Below are 12,956 nucleotides of genomic sequence, written 5' to 3'. Positions count from 1 at the left end.
CTTAAATAAAATTGGACATTATTTTAAGAAAACAATATGTAATAGATTTCTGGAATTAAAACTCTAACCCTTCCACAGTCTTCAATCTCATAATGGGTGTGTGTTCTTATAGAACGTGAATAAATTACAGCTGCTAAGACTTAAGGACATGCATCTGAGGACTTCTTAAATGCACTAAATTCCAAGGCAATTCTGTACATATGTAAAACATTAAATTCTCCATTCTTTGCCTCCTGCACCACTTCTACTGCATGGATGTAATGGAAAGTAAGATGGCTTGATGGCTTTGTTATGTGAGGAGTTTACACATGGATTTCATATTCCCTCTCCTCACACCTCATCTCAAACATTTAGCTCCTACACATAACTCTCTTTCAGCCTTCCCCAGATGTATTTTCATTTTCATTTTCATTTTTTTTTTCGTAGCATGTTAATTATATTTTACGTCTTTTTTACAGCTTGGTTACTTTTAATCTTTTTCAGAAAGAAAATGCAAAGCAATAAAGGAAATAATGTCTACTCATGAAAATGCTAATGCCTTTTGCCTAACATTCTCTCTGTCTACAAAAAAAAAACAAAACAAACAAACAAAAAAAACGTAAAGAACTTCGCTCAATAGAAATATAATCAGGTATTGCTTCTTTTAGCACATTTAGGAATAGTAGTAATGTTTGAGATTCTGTATTTAAGCTTATTATTTTCTGGTAAGCCTCACTTACAGAGTAGGGGATTAAAAGTAGACCTCAGATTTTCGATAAATTTGATCTCAATTCATATATTAAACAAGCAAAATCAAAAGCAAAATCAATTTGATGATTTCCTTCAGTTTCCCTAGTACTCTCTTGTTGAGGATTTTGTGATAAAGGTAACAGAAGTACTGGCACTCTTGCCTCATAAATCAAGATTTGTCTGGAATGCTGCTTTTTGCAAGACAATATGGCTTCATATGAGGCATCACTCTTTATTTTACTTACTGAAGCTTGAGAAAATAATGCTTTTCTTGAAAACTAATTCACATTGTTCACAATACATCAGACCTTGTAATAAACAAGTTGCCCTTCAAATGCTGAAAGCTTCCTCATTAAAATCTAAAATCATTTTCCTCTCTCTCTCAACCAAGACCTAACCTGAATCATAATGCTTCACTTGCTATGGTTAATAATCCACTGATTAAAAAGTGATGTGAGACACTTATGCAATCCCCCAACACATGAATCACCTGGTTTTTGTATCTGTGTGACACACTGAGTTTGAGGGAGAAGGGGAAAGAAGAGGGTTTATCATAAATCTAAAACAATTATTTTCTACAAACAGGAAATAATTAGATGTTTCCTTGTGATCCTTCTTGTTTGAAAATTCTTGATTATTATTTGGACAAGAGAAAAGAAAAAAAAAGAAAAACCTATATAAGCCTGGCCCCCTTCAGCCCCATGTTTTCAAACCAAGTAATTATTGATAACTATCAATTTTCTGCTGCAAAATGAGTAAGTACTCTGCTTTTACTCTGCTCTTCTGTAAAAAATCAGATGTTTCTGCAATTCTCCTAAGATTTAACCACCTGGAGGCACATTTAAATGTGTGAGTGTATTTATTCCAGTGAAAATATTCACTTCAAAATTAAAGTTCTGGTCCTGCCTTTGGCATCTGGCAGCTTGAAGTCTCTCTTTTCTAAATACCACAGAGAACCATAAAGTAGGAATTCCTCAAACCACCTCACTTGAAGGAATCAATCCAGTAAGTGTCACAAGGTGACACATACCTTATGACACATACCTTATGTATTGTGGTCACACTCCAGAGACTGCCAGCTCACCTCTGAAAGATCAGTGAGATATATATTTATAGTGGGTCCTGAAGTACACAGATGTAAACCTCAATTTTAAATCTTGTGTCTTGAGTGATATTCTCCCCTTAAAAAAAAAAGAACAAATTCTGTAAGGAAAATGAGCCCTACAAACCATCTTTTGTTAAAATCTTCTTTGGATATTTTTCCCTGTATAATTCCTAATGTTTTATAAGTATGTGCATTAAATGTTGACTATGCTAATAAAACCTATTGCATTCGCTCTGCTAAGGGGTGGTAACTGTGTGCATTAACCCCAGATTGATCTCTAACATTCTGAAACACTCTGAAAATTCTGGCCTTTGCTGAGAAAAAGGAATAACGAAATACAGAAAAAAAGCTGTTGACTTTGTTTCAACATGTTTTAGCTCCATTACACAAAAGATCTTGTTGTACTTTAAACTGACAAATGCTTTGTAATGCAGTGAAAATTTTGTCAGGTGTAATTATCATTCTTGAATAGGAACAAATGAGGCAATAATTACTTCAAGGGACAAGAGAACTGAACTTCAGTGAAGATAATCTTGATTTAAAAAAAAAAAAGGTAATGATAATCAATACACAGCTTTAGAAATTGTAATCCATACTTAAGAAATCTCAAATAGACAAAGGCTTCTATTGATTACTCACTCAGGTTATTCAGTATTACTGACTTAAAATGGTATCAAAATGAGCACTTTAATTTTGGGTTCAGAAAGAAGGGAATCCCTGTATGCTCTGAAACACAGCTGAAAAGATTCCTCTCTGGAACAGAATTAGAAGTACACATATCATGAGTTCAGCTTAATTATACCACAACTTAGTGAAGTCGGGAATGCAGACAAGACCTGTGTGGGGTATTCTGAAGTTCAAGGATTGAACCACTCAATTTACTGGAGATAATGAAATGTGTCCCACTGCAAATGCTCATATGGAGAGGATTTTTCATTGATGACAAACATATGGACTGACAAAGGGAGCAGGTGTGAAATTGACTTCGTTAAAGCACAGCTTTAAATCGAGGCTAACTTCCCTTTCATATGTCATACTCGTCACCGTTCTGACTTAATCATTCACACAGTATTTATAATCATAATAGTCATCATAATTATATTTAGTGCTTGGACAGAACTTCATGTTTTCAAAGCCTTGAACCAGTTTGTGTTTCCATCTTATTTCTGTACGTCCTTGCAATTGATGCACAGAACAAGCATCAAAACTATATGCACATCTCAGAGGCTCTGTATATTTATCATTTTGTGTGACAACGAAGAGTGAGGTAAAAGAAGAAAAACTTATAGTAGTCCCTCTTACTGTTGATCAGCTAAGATTCAGGAGCAGCAGGAGTATTTGGCCTTAAAAGTCTTCTCCTAGGAATGAACTAGAACTTACAAAACGAGTACCCAGTCATGATAGACATCTGTTACGCCAGTAGGAATGCATTTCAGTAACTTGCAGTGTATGAAAGAAAGATGTGTTCTGCATATTAAACTACTTCTATCCATTTATGTTATTAAATGTTTTGGTCAGTGAATTATAGACACTGAAAGCTGCATCCCACTCCACTGTTTCAGTAGGCAGTTCATGTGCATATCATCAGAGAAAGGTAAAAAAAAAAAAATTGATTCTTTGCATATTTAAAAGTGAAATATGTTCTGTTTGCTGAGGCAAAAGGATAGAAGACATCTTCCAGAGCCATCAGATCAGCACAGACTCCATTTAGTGACTACAGCAGCTGGATATAATCCACTAAGAGATAGCCAACTGGCAGAAGGCACTATTTGAAACACAGAGGGCCACAGTTGCATCAGGAAGCCATGGCACAAACAGCTGACAGATCTTGTCCTTCTGTCCTACAAAGGGGACCCTATCTGCAAGGGAAGCTGGGTTAGATGATAGCCTGGAGGCTGTGCATCTTGCTTCTGACTGCACCTCTAGCAGTGGTGGGTGAGACACTGATGTTTCTGAACAGAAAAATCTGCACTGTTGCCTTTGAACTGACCCTAGGAATAGCCCTATAGGAAGGTGAGTGGCAAAGATATTTTAGCTCTGATCTTGCCTGAGGAGGCCGACCTTTGTGTACAACTTCCCCAGTGTGATTCACTCATTCCTACATAACACACTTTCCTGCTACTGTCATTGCCATGGTTCTTGGAAAGCATTAGGTATCAGAGTTAATTTTCATGTTTGTTAAATTTCTAGTGAAGGAAATATCCCTTCCACCTGCACCATATAAAAGTGAGACCTCTGCCTAACACAGCACCTGAGCCAAGTGCAAAATGCTTCACAGCTTTGACACAGAATAAAACTGTTAAATATTAATGGAACAATCTAAGAGACAAAAATGTCTACAAATCTGAGAGACATTTTAAAAATAATAAGAACAAATAGTGCATTCCACAAGACAATTTAATAGATTTCAGCCTTTTAAAAATGAGTTAGGAAATGTCATACAGTGAAGTTTATCATCAGTCTTGATCTTACAGAACAAGCAGATTCTGTCAGTGTCTACATAGTGTCCACATCTCTCACAGAGGATTTTATAAAATATTAAAGGTGGTTTACACATATGATTTTCCAAAAAAAGAAAAAGTAAACATTATGTATAAAAGCTGAATGGCATTAAAAGTGCTAACTATTTTTGTTGTTTATTTTTTTCTTTTTTTCAGAAAAGCAATGAACAATGCTACCTGCCACCCATTAGAAATGCCCTTAAAACCAAATAAACAAATGAAGAAAACATAAAAATGCTTGATTTAGCCAAACTCGTTAATGTTTTCTCAAATGGGAGATGCAAATTCACTTCAGTATCCCATTTATATTCATCTTTATTTAAGAACAGTCCTCAGTTACTGGAAAAAAACTTCAAGAGCCATTATAGACAAGTCATCTTAAGAGATGTTAAGCCTGAGTCCATATCCTCCAGCCTCCAGTGGATTCCTGCCCAGCTGCTGGGACCTTAGGCCTATGCACAGGCTGGGCACATGCTGTCCCTTTTGCAGTAGCAAAGCAGAGCTCCTGTCCCAAGGACAGATATACAATCACAAATGGGACAATGACATGGCCAGTCAGTCACACAGAATGCCTCAGAGAAGGTTCCTTCCAATAGCATCCACACATAAGGCCCATATAAAAATATAGACATAAACAGCCCCATTCACTCCTTCTTTTATGCTGGCAGAAACAGCAGGTCCCTGGTTCAGGGATATGCTCAACATCTCCAGGCTTACCAGAACACACACATTTGTGTTTAACCCAAGAACCCACATGTCTGTCTGCCCACCTGGCACTCTTTACCTGTCTCAACACCTCCTGCACACACATAGTACTCACACACTCATCACTCATGCACACTTCATGCACATTCACAGCCACCCTCTTTAATAACGTTTTTGCCTCCTCTCCATTTGTGAATCTAGATCGAAGACCAAGAATCACAGACCTGCAAAGGCAAACCAGATGTTTTTTCAGTGCATTCCTCTCCTCTCTCTTCTCTAAGTTGCTCAAGCTGATCTCAGATTTTGCTCCTAGTAGCTAAATTACAATCACACACTGGTCACAAGAGTATCTTCACTTATTTTGAGTATAGTAGAATCATAGAATGGTTTGGATTGGAAGGGACCTTTAAGATCATCTAGTTCCAAACCCCCTGCTTATAGGAAAGGACAGGGGAGTTAATGAGCAGCTAATGTTTCAAGTTTATTTCTTTGAAATTGTTTAATGTGCATGTGAGACAAGGGCACGTGTGGAGTGGGTGAGGGAGGAAGAGCAATGACCAAAGATCAGTTTAGTCCAGGGAATAATGAGGTCATATGAAAATATAAATGCTATTATATATTCCAGTATATTCATATGATACTCAAAATAGCGCTTCTCATTATAATATTTCAAAATAGAAACATAATAAAGAAGCAAAGGGCAACATAATAAAGAAGCAAAGACCCTGAAATACTGAGTTAAACTAACCACAGAAAAATCAAATCACTTGAAGGTCTTGAGGTAACTTGCATCTCTAATATACTGCATGTGCAAAAATACACTATGTCTCTGGAGTTTCCTCCCACTTCAGTATGATTCTACTATTGTGATTTATTTGTTTTTCCTTAATAGTTCTCTAGGCAATGATACCAGTGGTATATTTTTTCTCAGATAACTGAATTCACTTTAAATTTTACCTTCAGAGGTCTTTGAGGAATCCCATGAATATATAAAAAGGAGACTCCTGGGAAAAAAATGCTGCAGTCTAAAAAGTGATACAGTTTTCCCGGGCAGATTTCATTTATGTAAATCAGAAAAGTCCAGTTGAAATCAGTTTCATCAGCCAAGTTTTGTTTTCTTCCTGTTATTTTTTCTTTTTTTTTTTTTCTTTTTTTTCTCTCTGAAATTGGGCTACAAATGAAATCCATTTCTGAGATTTTGTTTATGCCACCTTCCATAGTGTCTTATGGATCTTTTACATAAACAAGAAAAGCAACAACACTGGAGGATGTAAAAAATTCCCTCCCTCCCCCCAAGTCTAACACATTCGAATTTATTTCAAAACTGTATTTCATTCTCTGGTCTTATCAGGTGAATAAGGAAATGAGCTGAAATTGATTAAGGCCATCTCAGAACAAAGGTCAGCTCAGAATTTTTCTGCTAATAAAATTTGCCAGTAAGAATTGTACCACAGTTAAACCTTACTGCCTTACTGTCTTCAAAAAACAAACAAACAAACAAAACAAAAAAAAAAAAAACAAAAAAAAAAACAAAAACCTGTGAAAAGAATATTTTTGTGCTGAATAGACAGAATCCTCTGTAGCAGCTAGAAGGACATCTGAAGGGAATATACATACAAATCTGTTTGGATAAAAAGATGAAAGAGTTCATCTCTAAATTTAGTTTTTCTTTTAGAAACCAAATAACAATGTTCTCTAATGCAAATAAAAAAATAAGTAAAACCCCTTCCAGACTTTACGTAACTGTGCATGCTTTTTTGTCTTATACAATACTACATGTTCACAACCAGCTATTACTTTTTTTTTTTTTTTTCTTTTTGGTTTGGTTGTTTTCCTAAGGAAAAATATAAAGTTTTCTTTCTGATGTTTCACTGGTATCCATTCTTAAGGATTACATAAGAACAGCTAGGAGGTCTGAGATAGAACTTCTTGAAATCAGTGGAAAAATTACAATTGTTGTAAACTTTGCGTTATGTCCTAAGGTAGAATGAATCGCTGAACAATCTGGTAATTTCTATCCTTTTGTACAATTGAAAACTTCCTGAGCCCTTAGTTCTCAGATGTCCCTTATCTGGAGCAATATTTTATGAGTTTCAATATATCTTAAAACAGACACAGCCTGGTAAGGAGGACATCTCCACTAAAAACATCAAGATGCTACTGATTTAAATTTTGCCTTTACCTGCAATAAGTTTAGATAATAATAAGGAACCTTTTAATTAATTTATTGTCTTTTGTCACATAATAGTAATCTGTTAATACAATTAGTATCCATTACCCAACTCTTTTTGCAAGGAAGTTCTGTGCACATTACTTTTGATTTATAGTGTCTTACAAGGAGTGGCTCAGGGAACATGGATTTTTTAGTACAGAGAGGAGGAGGATCAGGGGGAGACCTTATTGCTCTCTACAGTAACTGAAAGGAGGTTGTAGTGAGGTGGGGGTTGGCCTCTTATCCTGTATAACCAGTGACAGCACTAGAGGGAATGGCTTCAAGTTGCACCACAGGATACTTAGGTTGGACATTAGGAAAAATATTTTCTCTGAAAGAGTGGTGAGGCAGTGGAACAGGCTGTCCAGGTAAGTGATGGAGTCACTGTCTCTGGAGGTATTCAAGAAAAGTTTAGATGTTATACTAAAGACACGGTTTAGTGGGAAAATATTAATGGGAAGTGGATGGTTGGTCTAGATGATTTTGGACATCTTTTCCAACCTTGATGATTCTATGACTACGATTCTAAGTGTCTTTTTATGGACCAGGATTAAGGGAACCACGCTGCAAAAATTTAAAGTCTCTGTCTGAGCTCACATTTTCTCTGTGTTCTCCGGAGCTCAACTTGTGTAAGCAATTTTTTTTCTGTTGGCTTCCCTTCCAGATCTTGTAACAGTAAAAATATCAGATATTTTAAAAATATAAATGATTTTTTTCATTTTTTTTCAGTCCATGGCTGTTCTATATTCCTGGTTTCTCTTCATCTAAAAGCTCAGAAATAAAACTCAAACTATCCTTTGTTATTAGTGTACAGTGTTACAGATGAAAATAAGAATGAGAGCAAGTATGCTGAGAAGTCGATCATGTGAGGGACTAAGAAACAAAGAAGTATGTAGAAAGAATTCTAATTTTCTGTCTTCTCTCCCTTCTCACAAACATACCTTTCTTTAGTACACTTACTTTTATAAGGGCCATAGTCGTCTATAGGTTAGCTTAAGTTGCAGCATCACTGAGGTATTTACTCAGCACAGAAAGGATTCAGTGAAGTGAAGCTGTGTCTATTGTACAAACCGTCGCGTTGGAGTGAATATTACTCCTGTACACTGGTCTGACTTCACACGTTAAACCCATGTGAGAGTTGCAGCAAAGGAGAAGCAGTGCAATAGACTCTCCACTGTACCTCAAAGTAGTCTTAGAGGTGCATAAGATGATATCAGAGTAGTAAGCTTTTATGAAATCCTCCCTCCTACTGAGGAGTTGTATCAAAGCCTCCTGTACCACTAAGGGTGAAATCAGAGACACAAGTATTCACTCTGATTCTAAACTCCCTATACAGGAATTCATCTCCTTATAACACACTATGGCTCTAAAACTCTATCCACAAAGGTAACAGTTGTGGCAGAATGTATAAAGAACTATCCTGCTCTTTTCCTTATCTCAGGCAGAAACCTGTATCAGGGTCAGGGGTTTTGTGAGCTGAACATGTTCTTGGCAGCACTAAAGATCAGCACTAAAAATTCTCCTTCCACAGGGAGAGTAATTCACAGTCAGGCAGCTGCAGACAGATACATTACAGATTATTGACATATGGTGCTACCACTGAAAGCCATTTCTTGGACCCATAAATTAGTCTTTAGTGATTAGGGGAAAACCCTTTAACAAAAACAAACAATTGAAAAAACCTATGCCAATACCAAACAAATCAAAACTTACTTACACATAAATTAATTCTATTTTATTTTAAAAATATTAATTTTCATAGCTTGACATACATATTTTACTTAATATTTCTGTATGTGTCTACATCTGTATGTCTCTCTCTCTATATAGATAGATATATAACTATATAACTATATAACTATAGATATATAATACTCTTAAAATTTCTGTATGTGTCTACAGTTTAATTATGACTGAATTTATGATACCTGATGTTCTGTGCAGTACTCCCAGACCATGAGCCTTCCTATAAGGGGCCTTATTCATGTATTCTCTACCTTTCACATTTCTCAGGCTTATTACAGTGTCTGGCAATCTGATCTTAACCAGTGATCTGATGTGAAGTCAGAAAGAACTCACAGCTGTTTTCTTTTGTTTGTTTCATTCCTAGAATCATAGAATTATATGGCTTGGGTTGGAAGAGACCTCAAAATCATCAAGCCCTATGCCATTTCACATTTTCACTGGAAACCTTGGCACACAAAAAACATATACCGTAATGAAATATATTAATAAGGCAAAGATGCAAAATATGATCAATGCAGACAACATGGAAATATCGTACTGAAATGACTGCAAGACAATATGATGTCATGCAAAATCAAATGAATGGAGATAGAGCCAAGTGATCCCTATACTTCACATGCTCGTACAAATTCCTTTAAATGTTATAAGGCGTATTTGTTAAATGATCAGATGAACAGGAAAGCATCTTAATTAGGGTCTTATAATGTCTATTAGAAGAAACTGAGTAATTTTTCTAAGTCCAGTTCAGAAGAACTTTTAAAGATAGAGAAAGGATTTTTGGCATGGTTTCAATTTTTTCTCATGATAAGTTAGAAAAGTAATTTATACTTTGGAGCCACAATAATGCCCTTTCCTGTACAATCATGAGAAGCATAAGCTTCCAAATCCACATCCCCCTTTTATTTTTCAGCACCTATAATATTCTTTGCAGGTCATTCAAACTGTACCGAGCAGCTGAGGAGAAAAAGGAATATTTTATTTCAAATTTTTAATAGAGAGAGCATTTGGAATTTATTACTGTGATGTAACAGCGGTTTTCCTGTAAATATATCCTAATTCTTAGCAACATTTCCAGAAAGAACTAGAGCTTTAACTTTTTTATTTTCAGGTTTTTTTCCAATCATTTATATCTGATATTGTTTTTTATTTGTACAACAGTGCTCAGCAATCCTGTTATTTATCATTTAAAAATATCAGTAGAGATTTTTAAAGCATTCCATATTTTGGAAAAGCATTTTGGGACACATTTTGGAACAACTGCAATATTAGGTGACAAAAAGTGTGAACTGTAGAAGATATACTACTTTTTATCTCCATATAACGCTGAACAAAACTTAGGATTGTGTTGTCACGGATATGAAATAAAGTCACAAAATGCAGCATCAACATTTTACCGTAAAAATATTCCATGATCAAGAAACATATGACTTCACATCATCTCATAATGCACTACGCAAAATAATCTTATTATGTCAGCTGATGATTGGTACATCTTATGTCAGACACAGAAGCTGCTACTGAGCAGCAAAGAATTAATAAACTTTTTTGAAGGAAATGATTGGGAAATTTAAAAATGTTTAAACAGAAAGAAGATGTATAGAAGATGTTCATATGTAAACTGGAGAGAATTATCTGTCAGCACTCTAGAGGAGTTTATACAGCCTTAATACATATTCTTGTTTTGTTGTTGTTGTTGTGTTTCTTTTTTTCTTGCTTTCTAGTATCTTTAACCAATTAAAATTTCAATAGAACAGTTAAACTTACCTGATTTTATTTGCTCAATACAGGAACAAACACTAAAATATCAAGAATGCTGCCAAAATGAACTGTAATTTCATTGAATTAAGTGGTGCAATTCAGTTTGAGAGAGTGATCAATAGAATTTGGTCCTTGTGACATAAAAGATATGCATTTTCCTATAGCATTTAAAGTTTTAGTGGATTGCAGCATAGCACTGAGTGTTAAACAATTAGAAAATCTCAGCAATTTACAGTAGGATAAACTGCTGATATAACTTCACTACTGTCATAGGAAGACTAATTTAGGATAATGATTCCTCATGTTACTGAAAAGTCAGTACCTACTTTATCTGCTGTGTATGTTAAACTACTCAATGCAATCCTACTCAGTGTTGCTGATTATATGGTAGGCCTGGGAGCAGCCCAGTTTTATCCACTCACTTTTTTTTTTTTTTATGGTAATGCAGACAAAATAAATATTAGTATTTGTTTTTAAATAAATTTGTATTTTTATTTTAAATGTGCTTTTTCACATTTAATTTCTTTACATTTTTTCTTCATTAAAAAAATCTAAAAATACCCTTTACTGATCAAGAAAATACCAGCACTGCCTCAGGGCTGGCTACAAGCTAGCATGATTTCTGTCAGTTTCCGATCTATCATTTTCAGGCATTTTAATTCTTCCTAATGTTCCTAGTTTTTCTGTCACATATTTAGCAGCTTGTTTTCCAAAATAAGCTATGAGTTAAGAAATGTCTAATCATGAGATCATAAAATAGAACAAAATAGAAAGATGACAAAAATGCCAAGTTTATGACTCTAAAATCCGATTATTCTATACCATAAAAACTCTAGATTTTCTATTCATTTATTGTGGAAATCCTCTTAATACTGCTTTGAAAACTTTATTTAATGCATCATCTATTCTAGACAAATTCATAATAGCATTTATCCTAAAATTACTCATAATTTAAGTTTTCTGTTTTTTATTACACAGTATAACAAACTTTATTTTTAAGCTGGTTGAAAGTTAAAAAAAATTCTAACAATCTCATTTTTATATTTTAAATAATAAAAGCTTTAAAACTTCTTTAATTACATACAGAAATCTTTTTGCTTCATGTCACTGTGCACTCTTCTGTAGAAAGATAACTGATATATTAACAACTGAAAAAAGAATCATGACAATTAAAATCTGGATCTTCCATAGAATTATAGTTATACATTTAATCTCCATTATTTCAGAAGACATTTTTTCTACTGTGTATACTTAGAGAAATTATGCTTCATAGACAAGAAAACAGAAATTGCATATGGTTGAAAAAATTATATACAAGCCAGTTTTTCAGCTGAGGTAAATCATTGTCTTCATGAGACCTGTTCAGTTTCCTATATTATATACCCACACTGCTTTTCCTAACCTTTCCTTGTTTTATCCTTGTATAGTGTATGTGTTATTATGAATAAAATACAGACCCTGTCAGAAAATCTGGTACAGTCCATGAGAAAAGCCTAAATTTATTTTGCTAGGCTTTGGACCCTATTACATCTTTTCCTTCAAACCTCATTAGACAGTTTTCCTTTCTTCAGTCTATTCTGTCCAGTTCTGCTCCTGTCAGTACAAAATGTTAGACTACTGAAGATGTGTAGCCTTGGGATTCCAAATCATTTAATTGTTTTTTTTTTGTCACATGCCCTAAACCCAGCAAATTATTTCCTTCAGATAACTATACCCTTCTTCTACTAATGATTGACTAGATAGAGCTACTGTTGTAAGTCTATTTTGGGTCACAGACTTTCTCTAAATCTAACATTTCTGCTGCGTTAGAGGCTATACAGAGCCTGCAAATGTATTCTTTGCAAACACACTCTGAGCCTGAGAATCAAGTCCTTCACAGAATTTTCTTGTTGGCTCTTAGAATTTATCTATGCTTGTGTTTAAAATGTTTAAGATTCTCTATACTGAGGAGAGTACAGTTAAGCAATTCTTCAGCACAAATTGGATTCCCCTTTCTTCCCTGAATACTATTCCATTAATTTCATGATATAAAGAAAACAACAAAATGAATAAAACAAAACAAAACACTGTCACCAAAAAGACACACAGAAAAACCTTACGCTGTAAAATGATTTTAAAATATTTTCTCTCTAATATAACATTAATTTTTTTAAGAAGAGAAATAATTATTTATTTAGAAAGTGGAAATAAGTCACATTCA

This window comes from Lagopus muta, chromosome 3 (assembly GCF_023343835.1).
Source record: "Lagopus muta isolate bLagMut1 chromosome 3, bLagMut1 primary, whole genome shotgun sequence".
NCBI classification, from domain to species: domain Eukaryota; kingdom Metazoa; phylum Chordata; class Aves; order Galliformes; family Phasianidae; genus Lagopus; species Lagopus muta.
Note: the sequence above shows the minus strand (reverse complement) of the source record.